General features: G+C 37.3%; 1 protein-coding gene and 1 non-coding gene across 11 annotated transcripts in view; one reads left to right on the forward strand and one right to left on the reverse strand.

The window, feature by feature from the left end:
• Window positions 1–16,188, reverse strand: part of LOC135199505 (THO complex subunit 2-like) — a 608,436-nt gene that overhangs the window by 311,540 nt on the left and 280,708 nt on the right. The gene's annotated exons all lie outside the window — the stretch shown is intronic.
• Trnal-uaa (transfer RNA leucine (anticodon UAA)) lies at window positions 15,026–15,109 on the forward strand. Its single transcript has one exon. It is a non-coding gene; the product is annotated as a tRNA-Leu (tRNA).

A 16,188-nucleotide genomic window follows, 5' to 3' on the forward strand; every position in this document is an offset into this window, starting at 1 on the left:
GTTATTCATTTCAAAAACAAACAAACAAACAAAAAATAGCTGCCTGAAAATCTCTGAGAGAGGCCAAGAACTCTTCATGAGGCTAACTCCTCTACCAATGACACCAGTGAGAACTGACTCCCAAATGTCCACTCCCTACCCTACCCCGAAAGGGATGGCACCAACATGATAAGAATGACTCAAGTGTAAGCTAAACCCGCTTAATGGGACTGAGGACAAAACAAAAGAATGTAATCATCCCCATCCTCATCATGTTTGTGGGCAAACCGGACAGAATGCCGAGAGTTCTATTCCCTGAACCAATCCATCCCCGGAATCCATAAACCGACTCTAAGGAATAGTTCCGTCATTGAATTATCAGCATGCTAGCAGGCTAGTAAGTTGACTCTCAGATCCAAACATTATCGGGTGGCTGATAAGACCACCACAGCTCTCACAATTGGCTTCGAAAGTGAGCACCAATTCAAGCACCAGCACCTCCTCATCAATGATCAAGTCAGTGAAAAGGAGAGATGCAGAGGTGGGACAGGAAGGCGTGAAAAGGGTGAAAGGAGTTGAGTCAAAGATCAAAAGGTGCAACATGAGGAAAACCAAGCATTTGCACTATAGAATAATTAGTAAGAGATGTTGGACAGTAAGATCATAGAAAGTTAGGAACATGTGGTATAGAGGGAAGAAGCAAAGAGATGAGGTAAACAGAAGGAAAGAGACTGGTACTTAGTTGAGCCAAATGCAGGTGTCCAAGGCTAGGAGAGACTCCCTCCTAAGAGGATCACCCTCCAGCATCAGACACCCGCATCCGGCCCCTAAGCCCTCTCTCGACAACAACGAGACCAGTCTTGGGAGGGCCCCACTGATAAGAAGCGACTGTCTCCTTGGAGACAGTCTTCAGAGAGAGAGAGAGAGAGAGAGAGAAAGCACTTTTTACATATAATTACAGAGAACTTTCCTTTGCAGTTTATTGTCTCCTCCATGATTATAACAACAGTGACCTACAACTGACGGAAATTGAAAAATAAAAAAAAAATGGCCAAGTATGGTTAGTAAATAAATAATTAAAATAATGCATGGTCATTTTCACTCGAGAATTTCAGTTAGATATATTTCTTTATTCTTTTACCGTAAATTACCCATAATGTCGCCAACAGCTTCAGCTCTGTATATTTCTAACCACAAAGAGCTCTTTGCTTTTCGGTTATTTCACTGACTTTTGGACCTGGAACTGGAATATAGAATTTAGGCCGAAGGCCAAGCGCCAAGTCCCACGAGGTCATTCAGAGCTGAAAGGGAAAAGGGAAATTGCGAGTAAGAAGGTTTTAAAGATTTAAACAATGCTTGTAGATGGTGGAAAGAAAGATGAAAGAAAGAGAATAAGAACAAAGATACAGTAAAATGAATAAAAGGGGTTGCAGCTAGTGGACGAAGTGACACTGCTAAGATCCTTTAGTTATGCCTACAGTGCAATCCGTGAGGTGCACTGACGGCACTGGCACCCTACGGGGGCGAAATGAGTTGTGAAAGCGGCCCTGTGCTGTAAAAGAAAATAACAAATAAAGAACGAACAATAAAAGAATAACAACAAAGAGCAATAAAAAGGACGAAACGACCAGACAAAGACCCAAGTCGGCCCCTTCAACAAAAGCCAAAAGTTCCACTTTTCTCTATCATGAAATATGACGAATACAATAATTTTCAGCAGATTTTCAATTGTGATGTCATCTTCAACATCACAATGGCCTTTGTCATCATTTACTTGAAGCGGCCTCTCTCTCTCTCTCTCTCTTCTCTCTCTCTCTCTTCTTCTTCTTCTTCTTCTTCTTCTTCTTCCTCTTCTTCTTCTTCTTCTTCTTTAGTCGAAAAAAATTATGTTCTCTTATCTTCAAAGAATATCTTAAACTTGAAATCTAAATACTATGACGGGGTAATGTTTCTATAGGTAAACGACCGTCTATTTATTCGTCTGATAAATGTTCTATCATTGCATCATGGTCCAAGTCTGAGAAGTTCTTTGCAAATCTTTGCAGAAAAATTATTAATACCTTTCGGATCGTTATCAAGTGTTGTTATCATTTTCAATTTCATATATAAGTTTTTGGTGAAATAAAACTTTTAGTCGGACATACAAAGAATTCGTTTGTTTTTTTATTAATTAACAATATATCCTTGTGATGGTAATTGCTTCATAGCAAAGGAAGATAAAGGAAAGGAGAACGCATTTTCGAGAAGTTCGGCAGTAAGGAGGCTTTCGCGCCCGTGTTGGAGGCGTCTGTTCTGGAATCGTCGGGCGTTTTGTAGAGCGTAACACGCGCCAATGTGTCGGGAGAAACGCCGCGATTTCTGATGCAATACCTCGTCTAGATTCATCTAGGAACTTCCGGAAATCTCGCGAGTCTGTGACGCTCGCCGTAGGCTCTGCCCCCAGAATGCCATATAAATACGACGGAGGAAGTAGCAGCAGGAGGAGGAGATATAGAGCAGAGATCGTAAAAGAGAGACTCCAGTTAGTCACAGAGAGATATCCTCAGTAAGAGCCACAGATCAGATTATCAGTGAGAGATCAGCAGCAGCAGAGATCATCTGTGAGATACGAGAAAAAGGAACCAACGAAGGATCAGGAAAAAGTTGCTCGAGATTTGGTTGGATACTGGTCTAGTTGTCTTCAGGAGTGCACGTCCGTGTTATCTCGACATCGAGCAGACTTCAGAGAAGAAAAGGTCCTGCTAGAGGTTTTGGTGAGTTCCTGCCTTACAAGTAGACTATTTTCTGCAATACGGAGTCAAGAGGACGTCTGCATTCACCGTTTTCCTTTTGAGAAGTCATCTTCTCGAATTGCCAAATTGACTAGCAAGTATTTGAATTGCCTCACTGTTCCCCCAGTTCATGAAGCGTAAGATTTTATATTTTTATGTAAATAGGAGATACCATTCTGCATTTACCTTTGTTAGTAAGCTTGTAAATAAACCTTTGTTGTGTTAGTGTTTCTTTCTATATTCGTATCCCCAGTTTCAACTGTTGGTATTGAAATTTTTTTTTTATTATTATTATTTCATATCGAACCTGAAGCGGACCTCTCTCAAAGGCTGTAACAATCCTACACGACATATTTAGAGAATACTGCCCAGCGACTGATATGCTGGGAAGTCCACTAAGAGAGAGAGAGAGAGAGAGAGAGATCAAAATCAAAAGTCTTTATTCCATTTAAAATGGTTATTACATTTATTTCTTTACTCATTCTTGGGAAACGAGAGAGAGAGAGAGAGGAGAGAGAGAGAGAGAGAGAGAGAGAATAAAATAAACGAAAGAATCAGTAGCAAAACAATTCTATAAGAAAGATTGCCCTAAAATCCTTGACTTTTTTTTCCTTTCATTAGCAAGGGATATTTTTTGGGTTCTCGCTATATCTCATTCCTGTTCAAACGGAGGAGAATCGTTCTTAATTAAACCTCCTCAGAATAACCGATTGAAAACGTCGGAATTTCCAGGAGGGTGAAATATACTCACCACCTTCAAGTATCAGTTATCGGAATATAATAATGTCAGCCCAAGTGCTGGAACCTATAAGGCCATTCAGCGTTCAAACGGAAATTGACCGGAGAAGGTTTGAAAAGTGCAACAGTTACACTATGAAACAATTGCTGGGAGAGGGCGGAAAGTATGATGGAAGACAGAGAATATGAACGGAGTTTGTAACGTAGTTATCATTAATTTCTAAATTATTTATGTTTTTAGATTTTTAATGTTAAGTATAGAAGTGTTGCATTCTTTCTTTACTAGCTTTTTGTCTCCTCACCGGTGGTTATCTTGGTGTTTATTATTGGCTAACGACTGTTTCACATTTTCAAGTTGTGTTGGTTACGTGGCTGCGCTCCTTCGGTATCCGAGAGATGGAGGTTTACGCTTGGAGGAGTTTGCCTCAGTGTGTTTCTGAGCCTCCAACCTTGAAGGGCACGATTATTGCTGTTGGAACTATATTTATTCCTCGCCACATTGCAGAGCTACGTTTTGAAGCTGTATAGCTTATTGGATAGCCTTACTCTGCAGCAAGGACCTTTTATTCTGCATTTTGTGTACTGCCCTTGGTTCAGTAAAAGCCAAGGGGACCTCTCTGTCCCAAGGTAATAATATTTATACCTATATTTATTTATCGAGATCACGACCTGTGATCCTCTGCTGACGTCATTAGTGGAGCTTGTGAAAGCCTTCCAACACCATAGTTTCGGATCAATTTTCCCTGCCACCCAGATTAAGCCTCCAGACGTGGAGTTTATTGTCCTCTAAGAGGAGACCTATAAAGTCGTTTGAGGAACTTGTTAGGGATATTTAGATTGTATTTGTTAGGATATTCTTACTTTTCGCTTGCCTCCTCCTTTCTGGACCCTCTCCCCTTTTAGTATGCATGTGTTGATGACCTTTCTTTAATCGTGTAATTGTTTTCTTTTGCAGGGAGTTTAAGAGTGAGTGTTTCTCATTAATTATTGTATTGTTGAGGTTCAGGTGTTATTTCTATCTGAAACTTGTGTATTAAAATTAAGTATATTTTTGTAGTATTTTCTTTGTCCCCTTGAATTGACTTTGCACTCTTATTGAAGTTGGATACTATTCCACCTTTTGTGGACTTAGTATGGTATTTTGGTGAATACTATTTGATAAAAGTTTAGTGTTTTGTGTGGTGGTCAAGCCAGCCATCACAAGTGGCGACCGTGACAGGATCTTTCGTTCCTAAGTATTCACCGGTGTATGTGCAAAGTTAATTCTTGGGGTTATTTTTCAGGCAGCATATTTTCACCTTCTCGTGGTTGTCTTGTGTAAATTTAGTATTCTGTGTGAATAATAGTAGTCATTATGGTTGTTAATGTATTAGAACTCCTTAGCGGAGAGGGGTGGCAAGAGAGGCTTGCAGAGTTGAATAGGGAAGACTTGGAAATTGTAGCGCAGCATTTTGAATTGGAATATGAAGTGTCCATAAGAAAGGGTGTATTGCTATTGCAAATTTATGAATATGTTAAAACTGTAAAGGCAGGTGGGGAACAAGAAGTGAAACCTGATAAAGGACTGTTGTCTGTAGAAATTTTGGATAGGCAAATTGCTCTGAGGCAGATGGAGTTTGAAATAGAAAAGTTTAAGGCAGAGGAAAGAGAAAAGGAGAGGCAGCATGAGATTGCCATGAGAGACACAGGTTCCTCATCTTCCCCTCCCCCTTCCCCAAATAGGTCAGTAACGCCTGCTATTAATTTAGCGCAGGCTCTCAAATTTGTGCCTAAATTTGAGGAAAACAATGTAGCAGAGTTTTTTGTATCGTTTGAGAGGATTGCAGCAAGGTTGGAGTGGCCCCAAGAGTATTGGACCACTCTTATACAAAGTAAATTGGTTGGAAGAGCTCAGAGGGTGTATGTAACTCTGGAGGAGGATCTATCATCAGATTATGAGAGTGTGAAGGCTATTGTCTTGAAGGCCTATGAGTTAGTCCCTGAAGCCTATAGGCAACGCTTCAGGAACTTAGAAAAAAGTAAGGAACAAACTTTTGTTGAATTTGCAAGGTCGAAGGAACAATATGCTAGTGATTGGCTCAAGTCCAAGGAAGTGGTAGATTTTGAGAAATTGAAGGAATTAATGTTGGTGGAGGAGTTTAAGAGGTGTGTCCCAGATAAACTGAAGGTCCACCTCGAAGAGTTAAAACTCGAGACTGTTCAGGAGGTAGCCATCGCTAGTGATGAATATTATTTGGTCCTCTAAGAGTGAGTTAGGGGGAGTAACGACAAATGTGAAGTCTAGTTGGGTTAAAGTAGGTAGGAATAATAATTCTAACAATAATAATGCTAGGATGTTTACTAGAAATAATTATAGAGGTAATAATCAGGGTAATGCTAATACTAATATTAATTTTTCTCCTAACAGAGGTAATAGACCTAATATATACAATCCAGAGAAATTGAAGACATTGACGTGCTTCTTTTGCAATAAGAAGGGGCACGTAAAGAGCTTGTGTTATGCGTTTAGAAAATCGCAAAATGCTAATGGTAGGCCAGTGATGGGTGTGGAAAAGAGAGAGAGAGAACCTATCCCAACAAGGTCCGCTGACCAATGACTACATGGCTGTTTTGATAAGTATTTGTCCTTCGGTAGTGTCTCATCCCCAAATTCGTCCGAGAATAGACGAGCACGTATTTTGCGTGATACTGGAGCAGCTCAGTCTTTGATCCTTAGGGAGGCATTGCCGTGTAATTTTGTTCCTGAAAGTGAGGAATTCGTGTTATTGTCTGGTTTTCCTGATACGGTAAAGTCTTATGTTATTGAAAATTTTAATTTAGTTTGCCCTTCCTTTGCAGGGAATTTGAAATTGGCCATTGTTGATAAATTTCCGGTTAAAGATGTTGATGTTGTGATAGGGAATGATGTTGCTCTTAAGAATAATACCTATCCCATATTGATAAATCCTGATAGTGAGGTAGCAGCAGTTACTTGTTCTAGTGCTAGAATTGTTGACGCTGCAGAGTCAACAATTGATCTAGATTTAAGTAGTTTAGAACGTAGTGATAGCGTAGTTGTAGATCTTGGGATTTTGAAGGACAAACTGAATTGGACTACTGAAGAGCTTATCAAAGCTCAGAAAAAGGATTTTCGGGATCTCCCTATTGAGTCAGGTGAGGTTTCTGATATAATTGGTCCCAAATTTAAGATAATTAATAATATTTTATATAGGTTGAGTAGGCCTATGGAGGCTGAAAATTAATATTGATTATGAAATTTTGAAAATCAGATAATGGTTTTTTCCACTTTAGTTTGACAGGAATGAGTTGATATCATTGGCGCATGAAAGTGGTTTGGCCGGACATTTGGCATTCATAAAGCTTCCGGCAAGTTGTAATGAATTATTATTAGCCGAAGTTGAAGGCGGACGTAAAGAAATTTGTCAATAGCTGTGATGTCTGTCAGAAGGTCGGTAAACCCAATCAGCTTATTCCAAAAGCGCCTCTATGTCCTATTCCAGTGGTTTCCGAACCTTTTAAGGGGGTCATTATTGATGTTGTTGGACCATTACCAAGGACTCGTAGTGGAAATGAATATATTTTGACTATCATGGATAGAATGTCTCGATATCCCGAGGCAATACCACTACGTACTATAAAAAGTGTTAAAATTGTTGATGTACTAATTGACTTTTTCACCAGGTTTGGGATGCCTAAAATAATTCAGTCTGATTGTGGTTCTAATTTTGTTAGCAGGTATTTCAGAGATAAAATGGCAGAGTTAAATATAAAACATATGACCTCTTCTCCATATCATCCAGAAAGTCAGGAGGGAGCTCTGGAGAGATTTCATCAAACCCTGAAATCTATGGTAAAGAAGTATTGTTTGATCAATGGTTCTGAATGGGATAAGGAATTACCTTATTTGTTGTTCGCTTTTCGTTCTGTCCCAAGTCAGTCTTTAGGTTTTTCGCCTTTCAGCCTTGTGTTTGGCCATTGTGTTCGAGGTCCTCTCGATGTTGTTCGAGAGTCCTGGGAGGGAGACGTCCCTGAGATCAGTTTATTAGATTATGTGTATAATCTAGGCGATAAGTTAACCAAGGCTTGGAAATTTGCAGGTGAAAATTTATTGTGTAGCCAAAAAAGAATGAAGTACTTTTTTGACAGAAGGTCTAAAGCACGTGACTTTGCGGTAGGCGACAAAGTTTTGGTTTTATTACCCATTCCAGGAAATCCATTGAAAGCTTCTTTTTCAGGTCCTTGGAAAATTTTGACAAAAATTAGTGAAGTTAATTATTTAGTAGAGACTCCCGAGAGAAGGAAACCTTTTCAGCTTTGTCACATAAATATGTTGAAGGCTTATATGGAACGGGAGAAAGTCATTCCCGTGGCAACCATAGGGAATGCTGTAGTTTCCGAGAACGATAATCATTTATCTTTTTCAGAGGGTGAAAGTATTGATGATAATTGTTTTAATGGAAGTGAATGGCGTTCGGATAATAAGAATTCTTTGACAAATTTTTCTGGAATGGTTTCTCATTTAAGTAATGAAGAACAAAGGTCTTTAAAGAAATTGGTATTTAATTATAAGGAATTATTTTCGGATGTACCGGGAAGGACTTCTGTCCTTGAGCATGACGTGGACATAGGTAGCGCCACTCCTGTGAAACGATCTCCTTACAGGTTGAATCCCTTCAAAAATGAGGTTGTAGCGAAGGAAGTTGATTATATGCTAAAACATGACCTAATTGAACCTAGTCAAAGTCCTTGGTCATCACCTGTTGTATTGGTAAAGAAACCCGACGGGGATTTCAGGTTATGTTTTGATTACCGTAAATTGAATGAATTGTCTAAGTCTGATTGTTATCCATTACCTCGAATTGAGGATTGTATTGATCTTATGGGTAAGGCCAAATACATTAGTAAATTCGATTTGCTGATAGGTTATTGGCAGGTTCCTCTTTCGAAGCGGGCAAGGGCCTTGTCTGCTTTCGTAACACCACAGGGACTGTTTCAATGTAAAGTGATACCGTTTGGTATGAAGAACGCGGCTGCCACCTTTCAGAGGTTAATGAATACTTTACTCTATGGTTTAGAAGGGTGTGTTGTTTATATTGATGATATTGTTATTTATAGTGATGATTGGGAAACACATTTAAAACGTATTAGGGCACTGTTTGAGGTTTTGAAGAAAGCAGGTTTAGTAATTAATTTAAAGAAAAGTGAATTCGCAATGGCGAGGGTTGTATATTTGGGTCATGAAGTTGGTAATGGTAAAGTTGCTCCTAAGCAAGCAAATATCGAATGTATTGAAAAAATGTTAGCCCCTAAGTGCAGGAGGGATGTCCGAAAATTCCTTGGTTTGGGTGGGTACTACCGAAGGTTTGTTAGAAATTTTTTCTGACATCGCCGATCCTTTGACTAATCTCTTAAGAAAGAAGGTAGCTTTTGTCTGGACCGATGAAACACAAAGGGCATTTGATCATTTGAAAAGAGTACTAATTAATTTCCCTGTCTTGAGGGCTCCTGATTTTGACCTTCCTTTTTCTCTTGCCACGGATGCAAGTGACGTTGGTGTAGGAGCGGTGTTGTTGCAGAATGACAAACAGGGAGTTTCTCATCCTGTCGCATTCTTTTCAAAAAAGTTGACCTCCGCCCAACGCAGGTATTCCACTGTGGAGAAAGAGACTCTTGCTTTAGTATTTGCTATTAACCATTTTCAGGTTTATCTCTCCTCCACAGAAACACCTATTAAGGTCTTGACGGATCATAATCCCCTGACCTTCATCAGCAGATACAAGAATAAAAATCAACGATTGATGAGGTGGAGTCTCATGCTGCAAGAGTGGAATTTAGAATTTTCCCACATCCCAGGAAAAGATAATATTGTTGCCGATTTTCTCTCTCGCAGCGTTGAATAGTGGTTATTGGCAGAGTGCTATGCAGCTATTTAAGGTAGTATCTGTATCGTTCTAATTATGGTGTGTGTGCTGTTGAAGTGGGCACGTAGTGAGTAGAAACAAATGTATATTTAAGATTTATTAATCATGGTTTCTCTACAGAGGACGATAATGTTTTAGGTGTAGTATACGGGATATTTAAGGTTAAAAGGTGAGGGTGATCACTGGTACTTGCTAATGGTTGATTAATTAGGTGGTCTGAGGTTTTGAGGTGTCAGGTACGATAAGGCACTAATCCGGTTATTCTGTATTTTCAGGCTAATAATTACACTTCATCGATTTTGTGTGTTTGTTTGCTCAGGGGAGTCTTGCGGTGGTCTTCTCTGTGTCGTTCGGTGTGTGTGTATGTATTGGACACTATGGTGATAAGTGTGATATAACACTGAAATAGACAGTGGTTTTTGAGCCCAACATTTATTGATAGTGGGTGAAGTGCATCCCTGAAATTGGACAGTGTATTGAGTGTGGAAAATGTTATTGCCTTTGGACTATATAAACAGAATCTGGTTGTTAGAGCAATGACTCGCTCTTAAGTAGTAATGGTGTGAGTGATGTGAAACTCTTAGGTTGGGTATTTATTTATCGAATGGTGATGTTGAGAGTTTCTGGTTTTGGGAAACTTTTCCTGTGAATAGTATTAAGCTTATGATGTTGTTGGTATTTGTTATATGCTGCTATCCTTATATACTGCTATCCTTGTGAGCTGCTATCCTTGGTACTTGCCACCAACTTTCCTTTTGTTTAGGTCATGTTTTTGATGAGAATATTTTGCTCTTTGCAGTTTGTTTAATGACTATTTTTGACTGTTAATTTATTATTTCAGTATGTGATAACATATATATTGTAGTTAAATGTTAACGTATTTTATAAAAAAAAAAAATTTTTTTTTGAGGAAATTTTTTTTTGGTCGGGTGAGGAGGTGTAACTTAGTTGTCATTAATTTCTAAATTATTTAAGATTTTGGATTTTTAATGTTAAGTATAGAAGTGTTGCATTCTTTCTTTACTAGCTTTTTGTCTCCTCACCGGTGGTTATCTTGGTGTTTATTATTGGCCAACGACTGTTTTACATTTTCAAGTTGTGTTGGTTACGTGGCTGCGCTCCTTCGGTATCTGAGAGATGGAGGTTTACGCTTGGAGGAGTTTGCCTCAGTGTGTATCTGAGCCTCCAACCTTGAAGGGCACGATTATTGCTGTTGGAACTATATTTATTCCTCGCCACATTGCAGAGCTACGTTTTGAAGCTGTATAGCTTATTGGATAGCCTTACTCTGCAGCAAGGACCTTTTATTCTGCATTTTGTGTACTGCCCTTGGTTCAGTAAAAGCCAAGGGGACCTCTCTGTCCCAAGGTAATAATATTTATACCTATATTTATTTATCGAGATCACGACCTGTGATCCTCTGCTGACGTCATTAGTGGAGCTTGTGAAAGCCTTCCAACACCATAGTTTCGGATCAATTTTCCCTGCCACCCAGATTAAGCCTCCAGACGTGGAGTTTATTGTCCTCTAAGAGGAGACCTATAAAGTCGTTTGAGGAACTTGTTAGGGATATTTAGATTGTATTTGTTAGGATATTCTTACTTTTCGCTTGCCTCCTCCTTTCTGGACCCTCTCCCCTTTTAGTATGCATGTGTTGATGACCTTTCTTTAATCGTGTAATTGTTTTCTTTTGCAGGGAGTTTAAGAGTGAGTGTTTCTCATTAATTATTGTATTGTTGAGGTTCAGGTGTTATTTCTATCTGAAACTTGTGTATTAAAATTAAGTATATTTTTGTAGTATTTTCTTTGTCCCCTTGAATTGACTTTGCACTCTTATTGAAGTTGGATACTATTCCACCTTTTGTGGACTTAGTATGGTATTTTGGTGAATACTATTTGATAAAAGTTTAGTGTTTTGTGTGGTGGTCAAGCCAGCCATCACTGGGCGACCGTGACAGGATCTTTCGTTCCTAAGTATTCACCGTGTAATGTGCAACCAAGTTAATTCTTGGGGTTATTTTTCAGGCAGCATATTTTCACCTTCTCGTGGTTGTCTTGTGTAAATTTAGTATTCTGTGTGAATAATAGTGGTCATTATGGTTGTTAATGTATTAGAACTCCTTAGCGGAGAGGGGTGGCAAGAGAGGCTTGCAGAGTTGAATAGGGAAGACTTGGAAATTGTAGCGCAGCATTTTGAATTGGAATATGAAGTGTCCATAAGAAAGGGTGTATTGCTATTGCAAATTTATGAATATGTTAAAACTGTAAAGGCAGGTGGGGAACAAGAAGTGAAACCTGATAAAGGACTGTTGTCTGTAGAAATTTTGGATAGGCAAATTGCTCTGAGGCAGATGGAGTTTGAAATAGAAAAGTTTAAGGCAGAGGAAAGAGAAAAGGAGAGGCAGCATGAGATTGCCATGAGAGACACAGGTTCCTCATCTTCCCCTCCCCCTTCCCCAAATAGGTCAGTAACGCCTGCTATTAATTTAGCGCAGGCTCTCAAATTTGTGCCTAAATTTGAGGAAAACAATGTAGCAGAGTTTTTTGTATCGTTTGAGAGGATTGCAGCAAGGTTAGAGTGGCCCCAAGAGTGTTGGACCACTCTTATACAAAGTAAATTGGTTGGAAGAGCTCAGAGGGTGTATGTAACTCTGGAGGAGGATCTATCATCAGATTATGAGAGTGTGAAGGCTATTGTCTTGAAGGCCTATGAGTTAGTCCCTGAAGCCTATAGGCAACGCTTCAGGAACTTAGAAAAAAGTAAGGAACAAACTTTTGTTGAATTTGCAAGGTCGAAGGAACAATATGCTAGTGATTGGCTCAAGTCCAAGGAAGTGGTCGATTTTGAGAAATTGAAGGAATTAATGTTGGTGGAGGAGTTTAAGAGGTGTGTCCCAGATAAACTGAAGGTCCACCTCGAAGAGTTAAAACTCGAGACTGTTCAGGAGGTAGCCATCGCTAGTGATGAATATTATTTGTCTCATAAGAGTGAGTTAGGGGGAGTAACGACAAATGTGAAGTCTAGTTGGGTTAAAGTATGTAGGAATAATAATTCTAACAATAATAATGCTAGGATGTTTACTAGAAATAATTATAGAGGTAATAATCAGGGTAATGCTAATACTAATATTAATTTTTCTCCTAACAGAGGTAATAGACCTAATATATACAATCCAGAGAAATTGAAGACATTGACGTGCTTCTTTTGCAATAAGAAGGGGCACATAAAGAGCTTGTGTTATGCGTTTAGAAAATCGCAAAATGCTAATGGTAGGCCAGTGATGGGTGTGGAAAAGAGAGAGAGAGAACCTATCCCAACAAGGTCCGCTGACCAATGACTACATGGCTGTTTTGATAAGTATTTGTCCTTCGGTAGTGTCTCATCCCCAAATTCGTCCAAGAATAGACGAGTACGTATTTTGCGTGATACTGGAGCAGCTCAGTCTTTGATCCTTAGGGAGGCATTGCCGTGTAATTTTGTTCCTGAAAGTGAGGAATTCGTGTTATTGTCTGGTTTTCCTGATACGGTAAAGTCTTATGCTATTGAAAATAGCAAAACAATTCTATAAGAAAGATTGCCCTAAAATCCTTGACTTTTTTTCCCTTCATTAGCAAGGGTGGTGTAGTAGGTAAAAGCTTCACTGACGTTCCTGGATTTGAAAGGATCCATGGGTTTGCGGCCTGGTTCAGGCAAGTCTATTATCGAGAAAAAATTCCCCTTCGGTTAAGCATATATGAAAATATATTAATTCCGAGGTAGAGCGAATTAGATAATAAAGGACATTGTAGCTCGATATATGTATATGAATCACGGAAAAAATGTATAATATATAATATAATATATAAGATATATATATTGGATATATATATATATATATATATAATATATAGATAAATCACAGTAGATGCACGTGACTTAAAATAAATAGCAATACCACGGGAAAATGATAGTCAGATATCCAAGCGCTTTCGTCTTTACTCAGACATCGTTAAGTAGCTCCTTGACGATGTCTGAGTAAAGACGAAAGCGCTTGGATTTCTGACTATCATTTTCCCGTGGTATTCGCTTACTTATTATATATGTGTGTGTGTGTGTGTGTGTGTGTGACTAGGAGTAATAAAACCACTAGTCTTGCAAAATCTTAATGAAAGCCTTAAAACTCATCAGTATTTTATCAATAATAATATGGCCTACTTCATATATATCAGGGATCAGTCTGAAAAGCTTTCTGGAATACGTCATAGTAAAAGCAGATTCAATGATATGTATTCCTGGTAATCTTATCGCTAATAAATGAAATTTCTTCTACCTTCGTCCCGTCGATAGCATGATGAAAATTACTTGTGTGAATAAAAAGAGCACTAAGGTCTCTCCTGTTCTAACAGATTATTCATATTGATTTAATCTAGTACGTAACTCCTTTCCAGTTTGGCCGATCATTTTTCCAAACTACAATTTTCCCATGTACTGATATAGAGGTAGAAAGTAGTTGAAATAATAATAATAATAATAATAATAATAATAATAATAATAATAATAATAATAATAATAATAATAATAATATATTAATAATAATAATAAAAGTAATAATAATAATAAACATAAGAATAATAATAATAATAATAATATAATAATAATTAATATTAATAATAATAATATATTAATAGTATTATTATTAATTATATATAATTATTATTATTATTATAATATTAATTATTATATTATTGCTCTATTCATTATGTAATTATTATAATCTATTATATTTATTAAATAATATTATTAAATTATTATTATTATCATTATTATTATTAAATTATTATTACATTTATTCAATTAATTATTAATATTATTAATAGTATTAAATATTAATATAATATTATATATTATATTAATATTAATATTATATTAATATTAATATTAATATTAATATTAATATTAATATTAATATTAATATTAATATTAAATAATATTAATATAAATATTAGGTAGTAATATTTTAGTTATGATTATTATTATTATTATTATTATTATTATTATGATTATTATATTATTATTAATAATAAATAATATAATATTAATTAATTAATTATTAATATTATTATTATTATTATTATTATTATTATTATTATTATTATTATTTTATTATTATTATTATTATTATTATTATTATTATTATTTTTTTTTTTTTTTTTTTTTTTGCTCTATCACAGTCCTCCAATCATTATTATTATTATTATTATTAAGTCATTATTATTATTATTATTACTATTATTATTATTATTATTATTTCGGAAGGAGACCCTCTCGTAGACATGTTTTGTTAAAAATGATTGCTGTTTCAGCACTATTAATCTTGTAGAGAGTCTTCTCTATTTTTCTGATGATGGCTTTCTCGTTGTTGCTTATACTGGCGAGCAACACACCAAAGGGCATGGTATAATTCGGTTGAGTCATTTGGTTTATTATTGCTTATACAATTCTCTCTCTCTCTCTCTCTCTCTCTCTCTCTCTCCAACGCGACGTTTCATCCTGATCCGCAGGAGAGGTTCTCTATACTGTACTCGAGAGCCCGCAACAGCACGATTTAAGAAGGAGGACTCGCCAATCGAGCTGTGGTCAGGTTGGCCGAGCGGTCTAAGGCGCCAGATTTAAGCTCTGGTACTCGAGAGAGTGCGTGGGTTCGAACCCCACACCTGACTACGGGCTGCGTTTTAGCTAAAGCCCGTGCTGGCATAAAGCCACCTTAATTCTCAACAACAACAACAACCACTCGAATTCAGTATCTTAGCAGTCATCGCTTGATAATGTCCTGTGGATCAGGAGGAAACGTCGCGCAATAATAAACCTAATGACTGCACCGAATTTTACCATGCCCTTTGGTGCGTTGCTCGCTAGTATAAGAAACAACGAGAAAGCCGTCATCAGAAAAATAGAGAAGACTCTCTACAAGATTAATAGTGCTGGAGCAGCAATCATATTATTATTATTATTATTATTATTATTATTATTATTATTATTATTATTATTATTATTCAGAAATGAAGCCTATTCATATGGAATAAGCCCACAGGTACTCCAGACACAATAGGTCCTGATTCACTAAAGATCCTGTCCAAAGCAATTTGCTGCGACCTATTTGTAAGGAAATCTTTAGGTAACCCTAAATCATATCCAGCCACTCCAAGTTTCTGAAGTTTATGACTAAGTGCCTTGTGATTTATTGAATCAAAAACAGCACTAAAATTTATTTCAATTACTCTTCCACAGTTCCCTTGCCAATGGCAAGTCAAGCCTAAACGAGCATCACAGGCACCTAACTGCTTCCTATAAGCGTCCTGACTATCAGCTAACAGCCTTTAGGTTCTACATACTTATATAGTGGCTTAAAAATAAGCTTTTCTGGAACTCTGGGGAGCATAGGGAGAATAGAAATTGGCCTGTAGCTACTGCAATCTGCAGATATGCCGCTCTTTGGAACAGGAAGTATATTACTAAGGTTACGCTTATCCCTAATGATACTACATCAACATAAAAATCTAGAATCTACTTATATTGGGAGACAACACATTAGAAACTTTCTTAAAAAAAAGGAAGAAATCATCAGGCTCTTCTCTACCCAACTTACTAAGATTATCCAGAATTTTCTTAAGATCCCTATCCCTGGAGCAAAATGGAAAATTTGTAAGAACAGATTCAGGATGACAAGTATTAGGGAGAGGGACATCCTCAGCTGATAGCTTAGCCTCAAAAGCTCGATAAAACAGTCCAGCCTTTTCTC

Source organism: Macrobrachium nipponense, chromosome 25 (assembly GCF_015104395.2).
Source record: "Macrobrachium nipponense isolate FS-2020 chromosome 25, ASM1510439v2, whole genome shotgun sequence".
Classification (NCBI taxonomy): Eukaryota; Metazoa; Arthropoda; class Malacostraca; order Decapoda; family Palaemonidae; genus Macrobrachium; species Macrobrachium nipponense.